The following is a 15,479-nucleotide window of genomic DNA, read 5'->3' as shown; positions in this document are numbered from 1 at the left end:
TTTTATTGCCCAGATGTAGTACTTTGCATTTCTCCCTGTTAAAAACCATTCTGTTAGTTGCTGCCCACTTCTCCAGTTTATTTAAATCTTTTTGAATCCTCTCTCTCTCTTCTCTAGTATTAGCTATCCCTCCTAGCTTTGTGTCATCAGCAAATTTAATCAGTTTACCCTCAATTCCTTCATCTAAATCATTGATAAAGATGTTGAACAATACAGGGCCCAGGACAGAGCCCTGTGGTACCCCACTTGAGACATTCTTCCAACTGGATGTGCAGCCATTTACGACCACTCTTTGGGTCCGATCACTAAGCCAGTTATGAATCCACCTAACAGTTGCCTTGTCCATTCCATACTTAGTCATTTTTTCAATAAGGATTGTATGAGAGACTTTGTCAAATGCTTTGCTGAAGTCAAGATATACTATATCTACAGCATTTCCTTGATCCACCCAATCAGTGATACCGTCATAGAAGGAAATTAAGTTAGTCTGACATGACTTATTAGTTAGAAACCCATGCTGACTCTGTTTAATCACTTCATTCTTATCCAGGTATTGACATACATGTTGTTTAATAATTTGTTCAAAGATCTTTCCTGATATAGAAGTCAGACTCACCGGCCTATAGTTGCCTGGGTCCACCTTCTTCCCCTTTTTGAAGATAGGAACAACATTTGCTCTTCTCCAGTCTTCTGGCACTTCTCCTGTTCTCCAAGAATTTTCAAAGATTATGGAGAGGGGTTCAAAAATTTCTTCTGCTATCTCCTTCAGTACTCTGGGGTGTAATTCATCTGGACCTGGAGACTTGAATTCATTTAGGTTAGCTAAGTGTTTCCTCACTATCTTTCTGTTTATAGATATCCTGGATTCTTCTGGTATTGCACATATACCAGCAAGACTAATGATTGTTTTTTTTTTTTTTCCTGTTTATTTTCTTATACTTTATATCTAGTCTGAAGAAGGTAAAGATTGTGACCGAAACGTTACAAATAAACCTTGTGGATTGCTTCAATGTGAATGAGAATTCGTGTTTTTTCTTAAAGGGAGTGCCAGATTTATTTTTGCATATGATTGGGGTTGGTATCCCTTTCTGAGCACCCCTCTTGTAATACGGAGTTACGGGTCTTTTTTACTCTATCATCCTTAGTACTGACTGGAATACCCACTTGTCCCAGGTACAAGCGGGTAGTGAATTCGCTTGGAGCAGCTGCCTTGACAGTGAACCCCAAAAAATGTGCGATGGGTCACGAGTAAGCCCGGGACTTGGGGTACATGACTGGCCGTGAGGATAATACACCCCAAATAAGATCGAGGCTATTCAAAACTGGTTCCGGCCTCTTACAACTAAACAGGTAAGAGCGTTCTACAGCATCACTGGGTATTACCGACGGTGTAGACCTAATTTTGCCAGGAGATCGGCATTTCTGATCGATCTCTTAAAGGGGACTGTTATATATCCCCTAGGATGCGCATAGAGGTATATAGAACCCACTGTAATCACAGCTACACGTGGTTACAATGCAGAATAAGAGTATGGATTTGATCAGTGTCAGATTTAAGGAAAACCCAACATGGGCTTTTATTTTGAGAGATTTACAGGTTTGGTAGTGAGGCAAATCTCTCCCTACACTTCTGGGTTTAAGAGTAGCCCATGTTGTTTTTTAAATTTAGATAGTAAAAATTTAAGTAAAAAAAAAAAAGAAAGAAAAAAAAAAAACACAACTTGATTTAATGACATTTTCCATTTAATTTTCCAGTCTATGCTAGGACAAAGCGACTTGTATTCAATCTTTATACTGTGCACTCATCCCAAAGAAGCTTTTCTTCTTTCTGGCCTACACAGTCATTCCAGAAGTAGATCGGAATTAAATTTACAATTTCATGCTTAAATCACATTACACATTTGGCCAGAAGACAAAAAGTTCATACCCTACAGTAATAAGATTGCCTATCCATTCTATCCGATATGCCAATTATTATTATCATGTTAACACACCATACATAATCCTCCACTCTCGTATTACTGGATAGCTGTACAGGGAGGCCAACCAAACAAAATTCAGATTTTATACTATGGGATAAAAAAGGATACGGTAATTTCTAATACTGAATGGAATTGTATAAATATAAATTCTTCAGTATAATATTAGCATGAAAATTGGTTTCATCAACCAAGAGGGAATTATAAGGAATACTTGCAAAGGGCCAGGGGAAATTGTTCAATCCCTTGGATTAAAGGCCCCGTCTCACTAAGCAATCTCGGTAGCGAGATCGCTGCTGAGTCACAACTTTTGTGACATAACAGTGATCTCACCAGCGAGATCGCTGTGTGTGACAGCGATCAGCGAGCGGCCCCCCTGCCGGTATCGCTGATCGCTGCAAGAAATCTCTGGACATTTCTTTGGTCGCTGGTCTCCCGCTGGCCAGCACGCATCGCTGTGTGTGACAGCGGGAGACCAGCGATCAGGTGTAAAAAAAATAAAAAAAATAAAAAATATAGTTATTCTCACCTTCCGATGTCCCGTTCAGCCATCCCGCCTCTCTCCACGCTCCGGTCCCAGTGATCCTTTGCACGAATGACCGCGAGACTTTGTTATCCCGCGAGACCGTGACATCTCGCGGTCATTCATGCAAAGGATCACTGGGACCGGAGCGTGGAGAGAGGCAGGAAGACTGCGCGGGACATCGGATGGTGAGAATAACTATATTTTTTATTTTGATTCTATTTTTTACAGGATGGCCAGCGATGCCGGGCGCTCGGCATCGCTGTGCTGATCGCTGGTGAAGCTGTCTGTGTGACAGCTCACCAGCGATCACATAGCGACTTACCATCACCTGGTAAGTCGCTTAGTGAGAAGGGGCCTTTACCCACAGCATTAAGGTCCAGTCACACACAGCAATCTCGCTAGCGAGATTGCAGATTTTGTGACGCCACAGCGATCTCACCAGCGAGATCGCTGTGCGTGACGGGGGATCAGCGACCGCCCCTCCCGCCGGGTATCGTTGATCATGCACGGCCGTTTTTTGATCGCTGGTCTCCCGCTGGCCAGCGCGCATTGCTGCGTGTGGCAGCGGGAGCCAAAGATCAGCGAGGCTCCCAGCGCTCTAAGCAGGCGCTGGGAGATGGTCTCTAAGGTAAATATCGGTTTACTAAGCGGCGCACGTCACTTAGTTACCCGATATGTACCTTAGAAACCTGCGTGCTCGCAGCTCCCGGCGCGAGCACGCAGGTTTCTAATGTACACATCGGGTAACTAAGTGACGCGCGCCGCTTAGTTACCCGATATTTACCTTAGAAGCCAGCGTCCTCGCTGGTGCTGATCGCTGGTGAAGCTGTGTTTGGCAGCACACCAGCGATCATGTAGTGATGCACCAGCGATCCTGACAAGGTCGGATTGTTGTCGGGATCGCTGGTGCATCGTTTAGTGTAAAGGGGCCTTTAGTCAACAGGCTGTCATTTACTGTGACCTGTACTGTATTAATTCTCTACCCCCGAGGGTGGATTGCATGTTAATGATCAGGTCAATTTTTACAATTCTGACCACTGTCCTTTTGATGTAATAACTCTGGAATGCTTCCATGGATCACGATGATTCTGACATTGTTTTCTCATTACATATTGTACCTCATGTTAGTGGTAAAATTTATTTGATAGGACTTGCCTTCATTTGTGAAAAAAAAATGGAAATTTGACGAAAATTTTGCAATTTTCCAACTTTGAATTAACATTTCCCATGTGTCTACTTTCCATCACCACAATTTTGAAACCAAAGTTTGTTTGTTAGGAAGTTATAAGGGTTAAAAGTTGAACAGCGATTTCTCATATTTCCAACAATATTTTTTTTGAAATTCTGCACTTTGTGAAAAATAATATCAGGTGGTTCAACTGATGACCTATAAAAAGGTTGTCTCATTATCAAGGTGCCACACACAAAACATCCCATGATGGGTAAAACCAGTGAGCCATCTCAAAACCTTCACAACCTTATTGTTGCAAAACATACTGAAGGCACTAATAGCAGAAAAATTCTAAACTACTGACGGTTCAAGTGAGCAATATTGGGGCCCCAATCCAGATGTGGAAAGAACACAATTTCACCATAAACCAGGCACGACCAGGTGCTACCCACAAGATTTCACACAGAGGGGTAAAAAAAAAAAATCATCAGAAGAGTTGTCCAAGATCTAAGAACCACCTGTAGAGAGCTACAGAAAGTCCTGCAATCAGCAGTTACATTGTTTCAAAGAAAACAATACGTAATACACAATCTCCATGACTTGTATGCACACTCACCACGCAAGACTCCATTGCTGAACAAAAAGACTCTTCAAGCGTGTTTAAAGTTTGCTCAATGACATTTAAACAAGCCTGTGGGAATATAGTCTGGTCAGATGTGTCCATAATTGAACTATTTAGATGCCATAATACACACCAGGTTTGGAGGCCAAAAGCCACTGCATATCACCCCTAAAAACACCATACCAATAATGAACTTTGGAGGTGGGTACATCATGGTGTGGGGCTGTTTTTCAGCATACGGCACTGGCAAACTTCATATGATTGAAGGGAGGATGAATGGACACATGTACCAAGACATTTTTGAGAAAAATCTGCTCAAGTGTTCCAGGATAATGAAGATGAAACGAGGGTGAAACTCTCCATTGGTTTCAGAGAAAGAAAATAAAGCTGCTAGAATGGCCGAGCCAATCACCTGACCTGAAAGCAAATGAAGTTCATAGAAGGAATCAACAAAACCTTCAGGATTTGAAGGGTATTTGTGTGGAAGAATGGGCCAAAATCATACCTGAGCAATGCATAAGACTATTTTTTTCCACACAGGAGGCATCTTGAAGCTATACTTACTAACAAAGGCTTTCGTACGAAGAATTAATTACATTTCAGTAAGCAGTTTCCTGTGGCATTTCTCATTATTACACCCAACTTAAACGAGGTTGACCACTACTTTTTCATTGATGACCTTTCTTTCTGATTACCTATATCTGATCGGTTGGGGTCATACACCCAGCTCCCCTGCTGATTAGCTATTATTGGTGTTGGCGGATAGAAGTACTCACTTGCACAGCTGGCCGTCTAACTGTAGTACTGCACCTTCGTCTCCTATTCAAAATCAATAAAAAGTTGAATGTGTAGTACCCTGTGGTGGTCACTATCAGATGAGAAGCTCCACAAAAAAGTACTTACGTCAGACACCGATAACAGGTGATCGGCAGGGGTGCAGGTTGTTGGACACTGGCCGGACATTGATGACCTATCCCAAGGACAGGTCAATGAAAAAGTAGTGGACAATCTCTTTAAATTTATGGCCATCTATCGTTTGATTTCTTTCTCTGTGTATTGGATGGGTTGTTAGACATCTGGTGGGAAATTTCATGTCAAAATCACTTTTAGAAATATATTTACTTAGCAAATTGGTGAAATATGTTCAATACTTGTTTCACCAGCTGTATATATGTGTGTATGTATACATAGCGCACACACACAAACAACACATCTTCCAGACACAACTAGTCAGTTGGCATGGTTTCTCAAACTCTACCAAGTAGAAACCACTGGAGAGATGACAGATTTTATCGCCAAAGATAAAACACACAGGGGATCTCACTGTGGGAGCTTCAATCCTTTCTTTGAACACACAGAAATATAATAGATGCTAGACTTTAAATCTTTGTTTTCCACAACAGAATTGGGAAGATCTCACTGTTAGTGATGCAAGTCAACTAGGTTTAGGTACTGTGAAAGGAGCAGTTTAAGTGCAATCTATTGTACAGAGCTCACATGTTTCTTCCTTGCCACAATTCAATTTAATACACTTTACAGCCCAGCTTAGAGGGGACGTCTACCACAATGGATTGCAAGGTGAAGTCAAGGACGGAGACATTTTCAAAAGATTTATTGCTACGGCTTGATGTATATACATTGGAAAACAGACGCGCAGGACTTGTAAAGTAGATTCCATGCTTTTGCTTGTGTCCTTGAGTGTATTGGCCATGTAATTATACCTCAAAAGAACAAATACAATAGTAGATCTAACCATACCAAATGATAAATTAGCCTAAAACATGAACAGTTTAGGGTGCATTTACAATGACCGATCGCGGTTATTAAACGACCATCAATCAGCTGCATTTCCATGTGCACAGAACAATCGTTGCCATGATCATTCTCTGCACATCGAATATTATTGTTCACAGTAGCACATCATCTGTTTACACAGCACGAAGTGCAACAAAGAACAATGATCTGCAAGTACAAAAATCATTTCAACAAAATCACACCAACACGCATACTCTTATGACCATCATAAGTCATTTAGGAGACATTCTACAGAATACTAACATTTCTTTAAAATAACAGAGTGCTGTACTAAAGAAAACCATGGTTTCATCATAGACTGTTTATGCCATTTAAATTAGCAGACATCAATAAAAAACAGTGACATTATGTAGTTGTGGACCTATAGAATAGCTACAATATATAAGCGAATGCTAATAGCTAACAAGTGACAGTAAGGCTGAGTTCACACGTTGCATTTTTTTCACGTTTCCGCGGCGGTTTTAACCACGCGATTTTGCCGCGAAAACGCGAAAAATAAGCATCCCATGCATTCCTATGGGATTCCGCAATGCGGTGCTAATGCTGCGGTTTTTACCGCGGCGGAATCGCTTCGCGGTAAAAACCGCAGCATGTTCATTAATTTGCGGAATCGCGGCGATCCCGCACCCATAGGAATGCATTGTTCCGCTTACCTCCCGCATGTGGCTGTGCACACCATGCGGAAAGTAAGCAGAACAAATGCGGATGGTACCCTCGGTCCGGAGGAGAGAATTTAAAATAAAAAATATTGTTATTCTCACCCTCCGACGTCCCGCGCAGTCTTCCCGCATCTCTCCACGCTCCGGTCCCAGTAGTCTTTTGCGAAAATGCCCGCGATGGCGTCCGTTCTCGCGGGATCGCGAAGTCTCGCGGTCATTCGTGCGACGTCATCGCGAATTACCGCGAGACGTCGCGATCCCGCGAGAACTGACGTCATCGCGGGCATTTTCGCAAAGGATTACTGGGAACGGCTGCGCGGGACGTCGGAGGGTAAGAATAACACCTTTATTTTTTTTTACATTCTATATTTTACTACTGATGCTGCATAGGCGGCCTCAGTAGTAAAAAGTTGGTCACACTTGTCAAACACTATGTTTAACGAGTGTGACCAACCTGTCAATCAGTTCTCCAAGCGATGCTACAGATCGCTTGGAAAACGCTAGCATTTTGCAAGCTAAATACGCTTGCAAAATGCTAGTTTTTCCGCGGGAAAATCGCGGGAATTTAAAATGCGATTTTCCCGCGGACTGGAATTCCGGAATTCTCGCGGTAATTTCCGCGAGAATTCCGGTACGTGTGAACTTAGCCTAAATTCCCTGGATAATTACCTTCAAAATTCTACTACTACACAGCCGCCTGCAACAAGGGACACCTAGTGAGACGTCTGCATAGGGATATATTGTCCTATATATGATATAGGGATGTTCAAGAGGTTTAATAAGATGCAATGTTTTATTAGAAAGTGTCAGTAGTTAGTGGGATTTATCAGAAAAATAAAAGACCCTTTTAAATACTCACTAATTTACACTTCTGCTGTTAAGGAAAAAAAAAATATTTCCAGCTGGAAATTGTATAATTTTAATGTAGGTCTGATGGGCAGACAGATATAAACTGCAGCATAATACGATCCTAATAGAAACACTAGACCTGTACATAGAAAAAATAAAATAAACCTTAGTATTTAGTATTATAGCGCCATTTATTCCATGGCGCTTTACATGACAAAAGGGGTATCCATAAAATAAAAATGAGTACATTAATCTTACACAATAAAAGTTACAACTGGTACAGGAGCAGAAAGGACCCTGCCCGTGAGGGCTCACAATCTACAATGGATGGGCGAGGATACAGTAGGTGGGGTAGAGCGGTTTGGTGGGTCGGTGGTTACCGCAAGCTGTAGGCTTGTCAGAAGAGGTAGGTCTTCAGGTTCCTTTTAAAGGTTTCCATGGTAAGCGAGAGCCTGATATGTTGGGGGTAGAGAGTTCCAGAGTGGGGGGGATGTGCGGTAGAAATCTTGAATGTGATTTTGGGAAGAGTATAACAAAAACAAAGAAAAAGATAGGCCATAAAAGGGGGATCACCACAAACCAGGAGATAGCGTTTAGAAGCAAATTTTATTGGACATGATTGCACCAACACACACATTTAAAAACATTTAAAAGTCATCCATGTGACATAGCTATAACAACTCTAGGCTCATAATACAGCCTGCAACCTATAGCAATACTCCAAAAAAAGATTGTGCAAGTGTCAGCCAAATGATCATAAAAACAGCATACCAAATAGTGGTTAACAGTATAAAATGCCCTACCAAGGATACAAAAAAACATATATTATATCTGATCTGAACCTCTGAACCCTGCAAGGCAAAAGTCAGCAAGATGACAAATAATCACAAGAGCCATACACACTAGAAATATATATGAACAGTGACAAAATGGAACAATGAGTCACTGAGATCACAAAAATACATGCAGATGGAGTGCATATGGGTTCAGGAATGAGGTCATGATAGTTAGTTACCATTAGGATAGCTGTTCAGATATACAGGTGTTAGAACCACAGGCTAGAAAAAACACTCATGTTAGATTCCATGAGGGAAATAGTACTACATATAAAGACCCATATGGAGTAGAGCCAAGTGCAATGTATGCCCGACGCGTGTCGCCACCCGCAGTGGGAAGAGGAGATAAGAGGGGAGTAGAGAAGGAGATCTTGTGAGCATCGGAGGTTGAGTGCCTGCAGTCTCTGGGTAATGGGGAGCCAGTGAAGGGAATTGACAGAGGGGAGAGGCTGGAGAATAGAGGGGGGATAAGTGGATTAGTCAGGCAACAGAGTTTAGAATAGAATGGAGGGGTGCAAGAGTGTTAGAAGGGAGGCCACAAAACAGAAGGTTGCAGTAGTCAAGGTGGGAGATGATTAGTGCATAGACTAGAGGGGGAAATAAGTGTTTGATCCCTTGATGATTGTGTAAGTTTGCTCACTGATAAAATTATAGACTGTTAATGTCTTTAAGGGTAGGTTCATTTTAACATTGAGAGACAGAATATCAAAAATTAAATTCAGAAAATCACATGGTATAAATTACATAAATTTATTTGCATTTTGCAATGAGAAATAAGTATTTGATCCCCTACCAACCATTAAGAGTTATGGCTCCTACAGACCAGTTAGACGCTTCTTATCAACTTGTTACCTGCATTGAAGACAGCTGTCTTACAGTCACCTATATAAAAGACTCCTGTCCACAGACTCAATTAATCAGTCAGATTCTAACCTCTACAACATGGGCAAGGCCAAAAGGGCTTTATAAAGATGTCAGGGACAAGATCATAGACCTGCAGAAAGCTGGAATGGGCTACAAAACCATAAGTAAGACGCTGGGTGAGAAGGAGACAACTGTGCAATAGTAAGAAAATGGAAGAAATATCCCATGCACCATGCAAAATCTCACCTCGTGGGGTATCCTTGATCATGAGGAAGGTGAGAGATCAGCCTAAAACTACACAGGGGGGGGGGAACTTGTTAATGATTTCAAGGTAGCTGGGACCACAGTCACCAAGAAAACCATTGGTAACACATTAGGTTGTAAAGGTTTAAAATCCTGCAGTGCCCAAGAAGGCACATGTGCAGACCAGTCTGAAGTTTGCCAATGAACACCAGGATGATTCTGTGAGTGATTGGGAGAAGGTGCTGTGGGCAGGTGAGACAAAAATTGAGGCCTTTGGCATTAACTCAACTCGCCCTGTTTGGAGGAAGAGAAATGGGTCATGGCTGGGTCTTCTAGCAAGACAATGACCAAAACATACAGCCAAGGCAACAAAGAAGTGGCTCAAAAAGAAGCGGCTCAAAAAGAAGCACGTTAAGGTCATGGAGTGGCCTAGCCAGTCTTCAGACCTTAATCCCATAGAAAACTTATGGAGGGAGTGGAAGCTCCAAGTTGCCAAGCAACAGCATCAAAATTTTAATGATTTAGAGATGATCTGCAAAGAGGAGTGGACCAAAATTCCTCCTGACATGTGCGCAAACCTCATCATCAACTACAAAAAACGTCTGACTGCTGTGCCTGCCAACAAGGGTTTTGCCACCAAGTATTAACTCTTGTTTGCCAGGGGGATATGGTAAATATATGTCATCCCCCCAGGCTAAATACTGATTGGGTGAAGTATTCTCTAACATTCCTTGTTGCATCGGCTGAGAAAAACAACTGGCATAGATGGTGGGGCGGACAGTCAGCCCTTCATGTGGGTTAAACTCCAAATTTGCTGTTTTATTAAAGCCAAACGGAAATCTGACGATTGTGGGAGTATGACCAGTGTCACGGTTTAGCCTTAGTCTTCTGGTACCATGACAAGATGAGCAAAACAATTTGCAGAAATGCAAATAAATTTATACAATGTGATTTTCTGGATTTTAATTTTGATATTCTCTCAATGTTAAAATTAACATACCCTTAAAATTATAGGCTCTTCGTGCCTGTGTCAGTGGGCAAACTTACAAAATCAGCAAGGGATCAAATACTTATTTCCCCCAATGAATGTGGTTTGAAGGCGAGATCACAATCAAGGAGTACGCCAGGGCAGAGAGCTTGTGGGACTGGGGAGAGGGAGCAGCCATTTACTTTAATAAATAAGTCCACTGGGGGAAAGATAATATGGACAAAACAGAATTTATCAAGTTTTAGAAGTCTAGCGGAAAAGGATGAAATAGCAGACAGACATTGTTGGATTCTGGTTAGTAGGGAGGTGATTTTGGGTCCAGAGAAGTAGATCAGTGTTCTAAGTATAGTAGAGGTGATACTGCAAGTGGTGAGATTCTATGAGCTGTCCCAGGCCAAAGGTGTAAATGGAGAAAAGCAGGGGCCTTGGGACTGAACCTTGCCACCGACAGATAGGTGGCGACGTGAGGAGGTGGTGTGGGAGTGGGAGACGCTGAATGTCCGGTCTGTCAAGAGATGAGAGGGTTTGTAGTAATAGGGAATAGTCCACTGTGTCAAAGGCAGAGGACAGGTCCAGGAAGAGGAGGACAGAGTTGTGTCGTTTGGCTTTGGTGGTTAGTAGGTCAACGGTGACTTTAGTCAGTTGTTCGGCGCCGCAGCTCCATGTGTCGCGGCTGTGTGAGTCACAACACAAGCATGGAGAGTCTGTTTGTTGTGACTGTCACACAGCCGCGACACATGCCGCTGCGGCGCCGAGCAGCTGATTATCAGGTGCGCTCCAGGCATCCAGGTTAGTGAGGCAGCTATTCGGGAAGTGCTATAAGAATTCGGATAAGCACTTATCCGAAGCTATTCATTCAACCCTAGTAAGGAACTTATGTCTGTAATAGGGAGAAGAGATTCAGACAGTGAGTGTGGATCGAGGCGTTTAAGATTTCTGCGAGGGTGTGCAAGCTAGTGGAGTGGCGATTGTGTACCTGCAGAGGAAAGGGAAGAGAATGTAAGTAAGTTGTGGTCAGAAAGAGGGAGAGATTAGATAGGGAGCAGAGGCAGGTGAAGATAAGGTCCAGTGTGTGGCCATCTTTGTGGGTGGCTGCAGAAGACCATTGAGGAAGGTCGAAGGTTGAAGTGAGCGATAGAAGTTTAGAGACAGCTGAGAGGGAAGTGTCAATGGGAATATTGACGTCTCCCATGACGATAGCGGAGATGTCAGTGGAGAGGAAATGAAGAAGCCAGGTGGTGAAGTGGTCGAATAAGGTGGTGGCTGGACCTGGGGGGTGGTAAATGACAGATAGTTGGAGGTTGGAGGGAGAGTAGATGCGCACAGAGTGCACCTCAAAAAGAAGGGAGGGTAACCAAGGGTGGCAGTTGGATTTGGGTGAATGAACAGTTATCTGACAGGTGAAAAACAACTTATTGCAACCAAATTATTATCAGCCAAAAGTTGTCTTGCCCAGATAAATGTTATCGGTAATTCTCCGGAGGTAGGGTTGGGTGATGAAAAGTTGCCCAACACTTAAGGTACCACTTGTCAGGGTAAGCAACAGAATTAGAACGAAAAATTATATATTTGAATCATTTTTCTACCCAACGTTAGAAGGTGAAGAAGGTTAAGCAGATACATATAGATTAGGTACGTGGCCGCACATATTGTAACAATTCCTACGGCTTAGATCTCAAACATAACACAAGAAATAAAGAATGTCAATGAAACAGCACTGACCTTGGATATTATAATTGAAGCAAGACAGCTTCTATCCAGAACACGGAAGCCAGCACTGCCGCATCATAATGGAGTACATGCAAAGTTGTCAGTTCATTTTTTGCCTGTCACCCCTGTACCAAAGGAAATGGAGATCCATGAGTAGAGGATCACATCAAAACAAGATTTTGCCAATCAATGGTCTGTAAAAGATGCAGATCTATTTCCCTTCATAAATGGAAAAGCAAAGCCAATGTGAAAATGATATTTAGCCCTAGTTATAAAAACAAAAAAAAATAAAAGAAAAAAAGAAAAGAAACAGAGGCAGAGAAATGCTGAAAAAATAGATCATAGAGCTAAAGAGTGAAAAAAAATATCAATAATTCTACGTTAAAATGCCAGGCTTTGGTCATGCAAGAAAAAAAAAAAAAATATAAGAACAAGAACAATTTCAAAATTATGGAAATCTTTAAAGCGAGCCTGTCAGTCGGATAGTGCTCAGTAAACTACAGACACTGTCAAGTTGGTGCCGTTATACTGATTATGGCACAATCCCACTTAATTGTATTCGCACCATTGTTATTCTATTATTGTGTGTTCATCTGCGATTTTTTTTCTCCAGCTTGGATAGGATCACGATCGGACTGGAAAAATATAAAATCGCAGCATGTTGTAATCGTATCACAGTCAGCAACAGAAGTCAATGGGTGCAAAAAATAATAATAAAAATCGCACAGCACTTGGACCATGCGAGTGCGCTCCAATTTTTACACAGAGATGTCCTTTGAAAAGTGGGCAATTCAGCTGGTGCTTACAGTAAAATCACAGCTGTTTTTTTGACAGCTGGAATTGAGACTGTAGTCAAGGTGCAGGGAATTATGATCAGTTCCAAATATCAGTCACTTTTGCGACAAAACTTTCAGGACTCTGCTCAAAAGCTGAAGACAGAGGGGCATTTCACCTTCCAGCGTGACAACAACCCTAAATTTATCTTCAAATCAACAAAAGAATGGCTTTGGGCCATTCTAAAAGTTTGATCTTTTGTGGCAGCCAGAGCCCAGACCTGAATCCAAATGTAAATCTTTGAGTTAACCTGAAGAGGGCGCTATACACAGAAGATGCCATAATAATAATAATAATAATAATAATAATAATAATAATAATAATAATAATAATATTTGTTCCTGCGAAGCAAATTGTATAGCCGCTGAACAGAGTCATACTATTAGGCTAAGTGCACACGTACCGGAACTCTCGCGGAAATTACCGCGAGAATTCCGGAATTCCAGTCCGCGGGAAAAATCGCATTTTAAATTCCCGCGATTTTCCCGCGGAAAAACTAGCATTTTGCAAGCGTATTTAGCTTGCAAAATGCTAGCGTTTTCCAAGCGATCTGTAGCATCGCTTGGAGAACTGATTGACAGGTTGGTCACACTCGTCAAACATAGTGTTTGACGAGTGTGACCAACTTTTTACTACTGAGGCCGCCTATGCAGCATCAGTAGTAAAAGATAGAATGTAAAAAAAAATAAAAAATAGTGTTATTCTCACCCTCCGACGTCCCGCGCATCCGTTCCCAGTAGTCCTTTGCGAAAATGCCCGCGATGACGTCAGTTCTCGCGGGATCGCGACGTCTCGCGGTAATTCGCAATGACGTCGCGCGAATGACCGCGAGAAGGGACGTCATCGCGAGCATTTTCGCAAAGGACTACTGGGAACGAGAGCGTGAAGAGAAGCGGGAAGGCTGTGCGGGACGCCAGAGGGTGAGAATAACAATATTTTTTATTTTTAAATTCTATTTTTTAGAGGGATATGGTACCCAAAGCCCGGAGGACAGTCTCCTCTCCTCCGGACCATGGGTACCATCCGCAATTGTTCTGCTTACTTTCCGCATGGTGTGCACAGCCACATGCGGGAAATAAGCGGAACAATGCATTCCTATGGGTGCGGGATCGCCGCGATTCCGCAAATTAATGAGCATGCTGCGGTTTTTACCGCGAAGCGATTCCGCCGCGGTAAAAACCGCAGCATTAGCACAGCATTGCGGAATCCCATAGGAATGCATGGGATGCTTATTTTTCGCGTTTTCGCGGCAAAATCGCACGGTTAAAACCGCCGCGGAAACGCGAAAAAAACGCCACGTGTGAACTCAGCCTTAGGAGACCCAAAGATCTGCAGTGAGCCAGATATTTAATCTCAGTGGCCATATTTAGGAGGCAAGCAGTCTGATAAATGGCCATTCATGTAATAAACACACAAGTTCAGCAGAGTAGGAGCTGCTCCCTTAAGTAGGAGACTCCTCCACCCCATCACATCCATTTTCCCTAATGGAGGATATGGAAGGTACATTAGCATGGCAATGATTACTATGCTAATGACTAGAAACAAGACTGTTTATACTAAGATTTGTCTTGAACACAGTTTTAGCATCATATTAACTTCTACTACAATGAGAATGATAATAAATTATAAATTATTAATGTACATGAAGTGAATATTGCTAGATGTGGTGGGTTCATGCACACAATTGTGGAACACAAAATCAATATTTGTTTGACATAGTTAACAAGTGTAAACATCAATGCAGCAAGCATGATCAGCCAATGTGTACACAGCCATGTGCAGGGTTTTACAAGTGGATGATGTAGAATTGCTCCGAGTCTAGCATAGAGCATGGAGAAAGCATAATTACATCTGAAACATCTTATACATATAGCGCAAACAAGTGCCATAAGCCTCTATGGATCAGATAATATAAAAGGGTAAATATTCTCAAAGACCCATACATACACAAGAAGAGGTTATGGTAGTATAGGAAGCAAGTGCCGTAAACCTGTGAAGGTCATACCCATAGTAACGAAGAATATAATGCTTCGACGCGCGTTTCACGTAGCCGATTTCTCAAGGGGATGTGTCTTTACTATTGACCTGTCATAGATATATATATGTGCCAGATGGTGTTAATTAAGCAGTGCATGTGCCCCAAGATCCACACAGATGTGATTCCGTAATGGCAGTCAACGAGTCATGCACATGTCAGGTGAACCATGACCCAGAGACATGCACGCAACGCTTTATTGATGACCTATATGAAGCAACATGGCTCTGGATCATACCCTTCTGCTCCACAGGAGGTTTCTGGCCTCCCTGAGCTCACCTTAGGGCAGTGGTCCCCAACCTTTTTTGCACCAGGGACCGGTTTCAAGCAAGACCATTCTTCCATGGC

The 15,479-nt window shown here is 42.3% G+C and overlaps 1 protein-coding gene across 6 annotated transcripts in view; it reads right to left on the bottom strand.

Moving 5' to 3' along the window:
• The window catches only part of WDFY3 (WD repeat and FYVE domain containing 3), a 436,497-nt gene that overhangs the window by 346,157 nt on the left and 74,861 nt on the right, over positions 1-15,479 (bottom strand). For 5 of the 6 annotated variants that reach the window (XM_073541724.1, XM_073541677.1, XM_073541696.1 and 2 more), the window contains exon 2: positions 12,275-12,387. The exons of the other annotated variant lie outside the window; for it this stretch is intronic. The gene's annotated coding sequence lies outside the window, so the exon portion shown is untranslated. The remainder of the gene's footprint in view (positions 1-12,274; positions 12,388-15,479) is intronic. 6 annotated transcript variants of the gene reach the window in all.

This window comes from Dendrobates tinctorius, unplaced genomic scaffold (assembly GCF_039654945.1).
Source record: "Dendrobates tinctorius isolate UK_male_01 unplaced genomic scaffold, ASM3965494v1 ptg000011l, whole genome shotgun sequence".
Lineage (NCBI taxonomy): Eukaryota > Metazoa > Chordata > Amphibia > Anura > Dendrobatidae > Dendrobates > Dendrobates tinctorius.
Note: the sequence above shows the minus strand (reverse complement) of the source record. Positions and strands in the feature narration are given on the sequence as shown.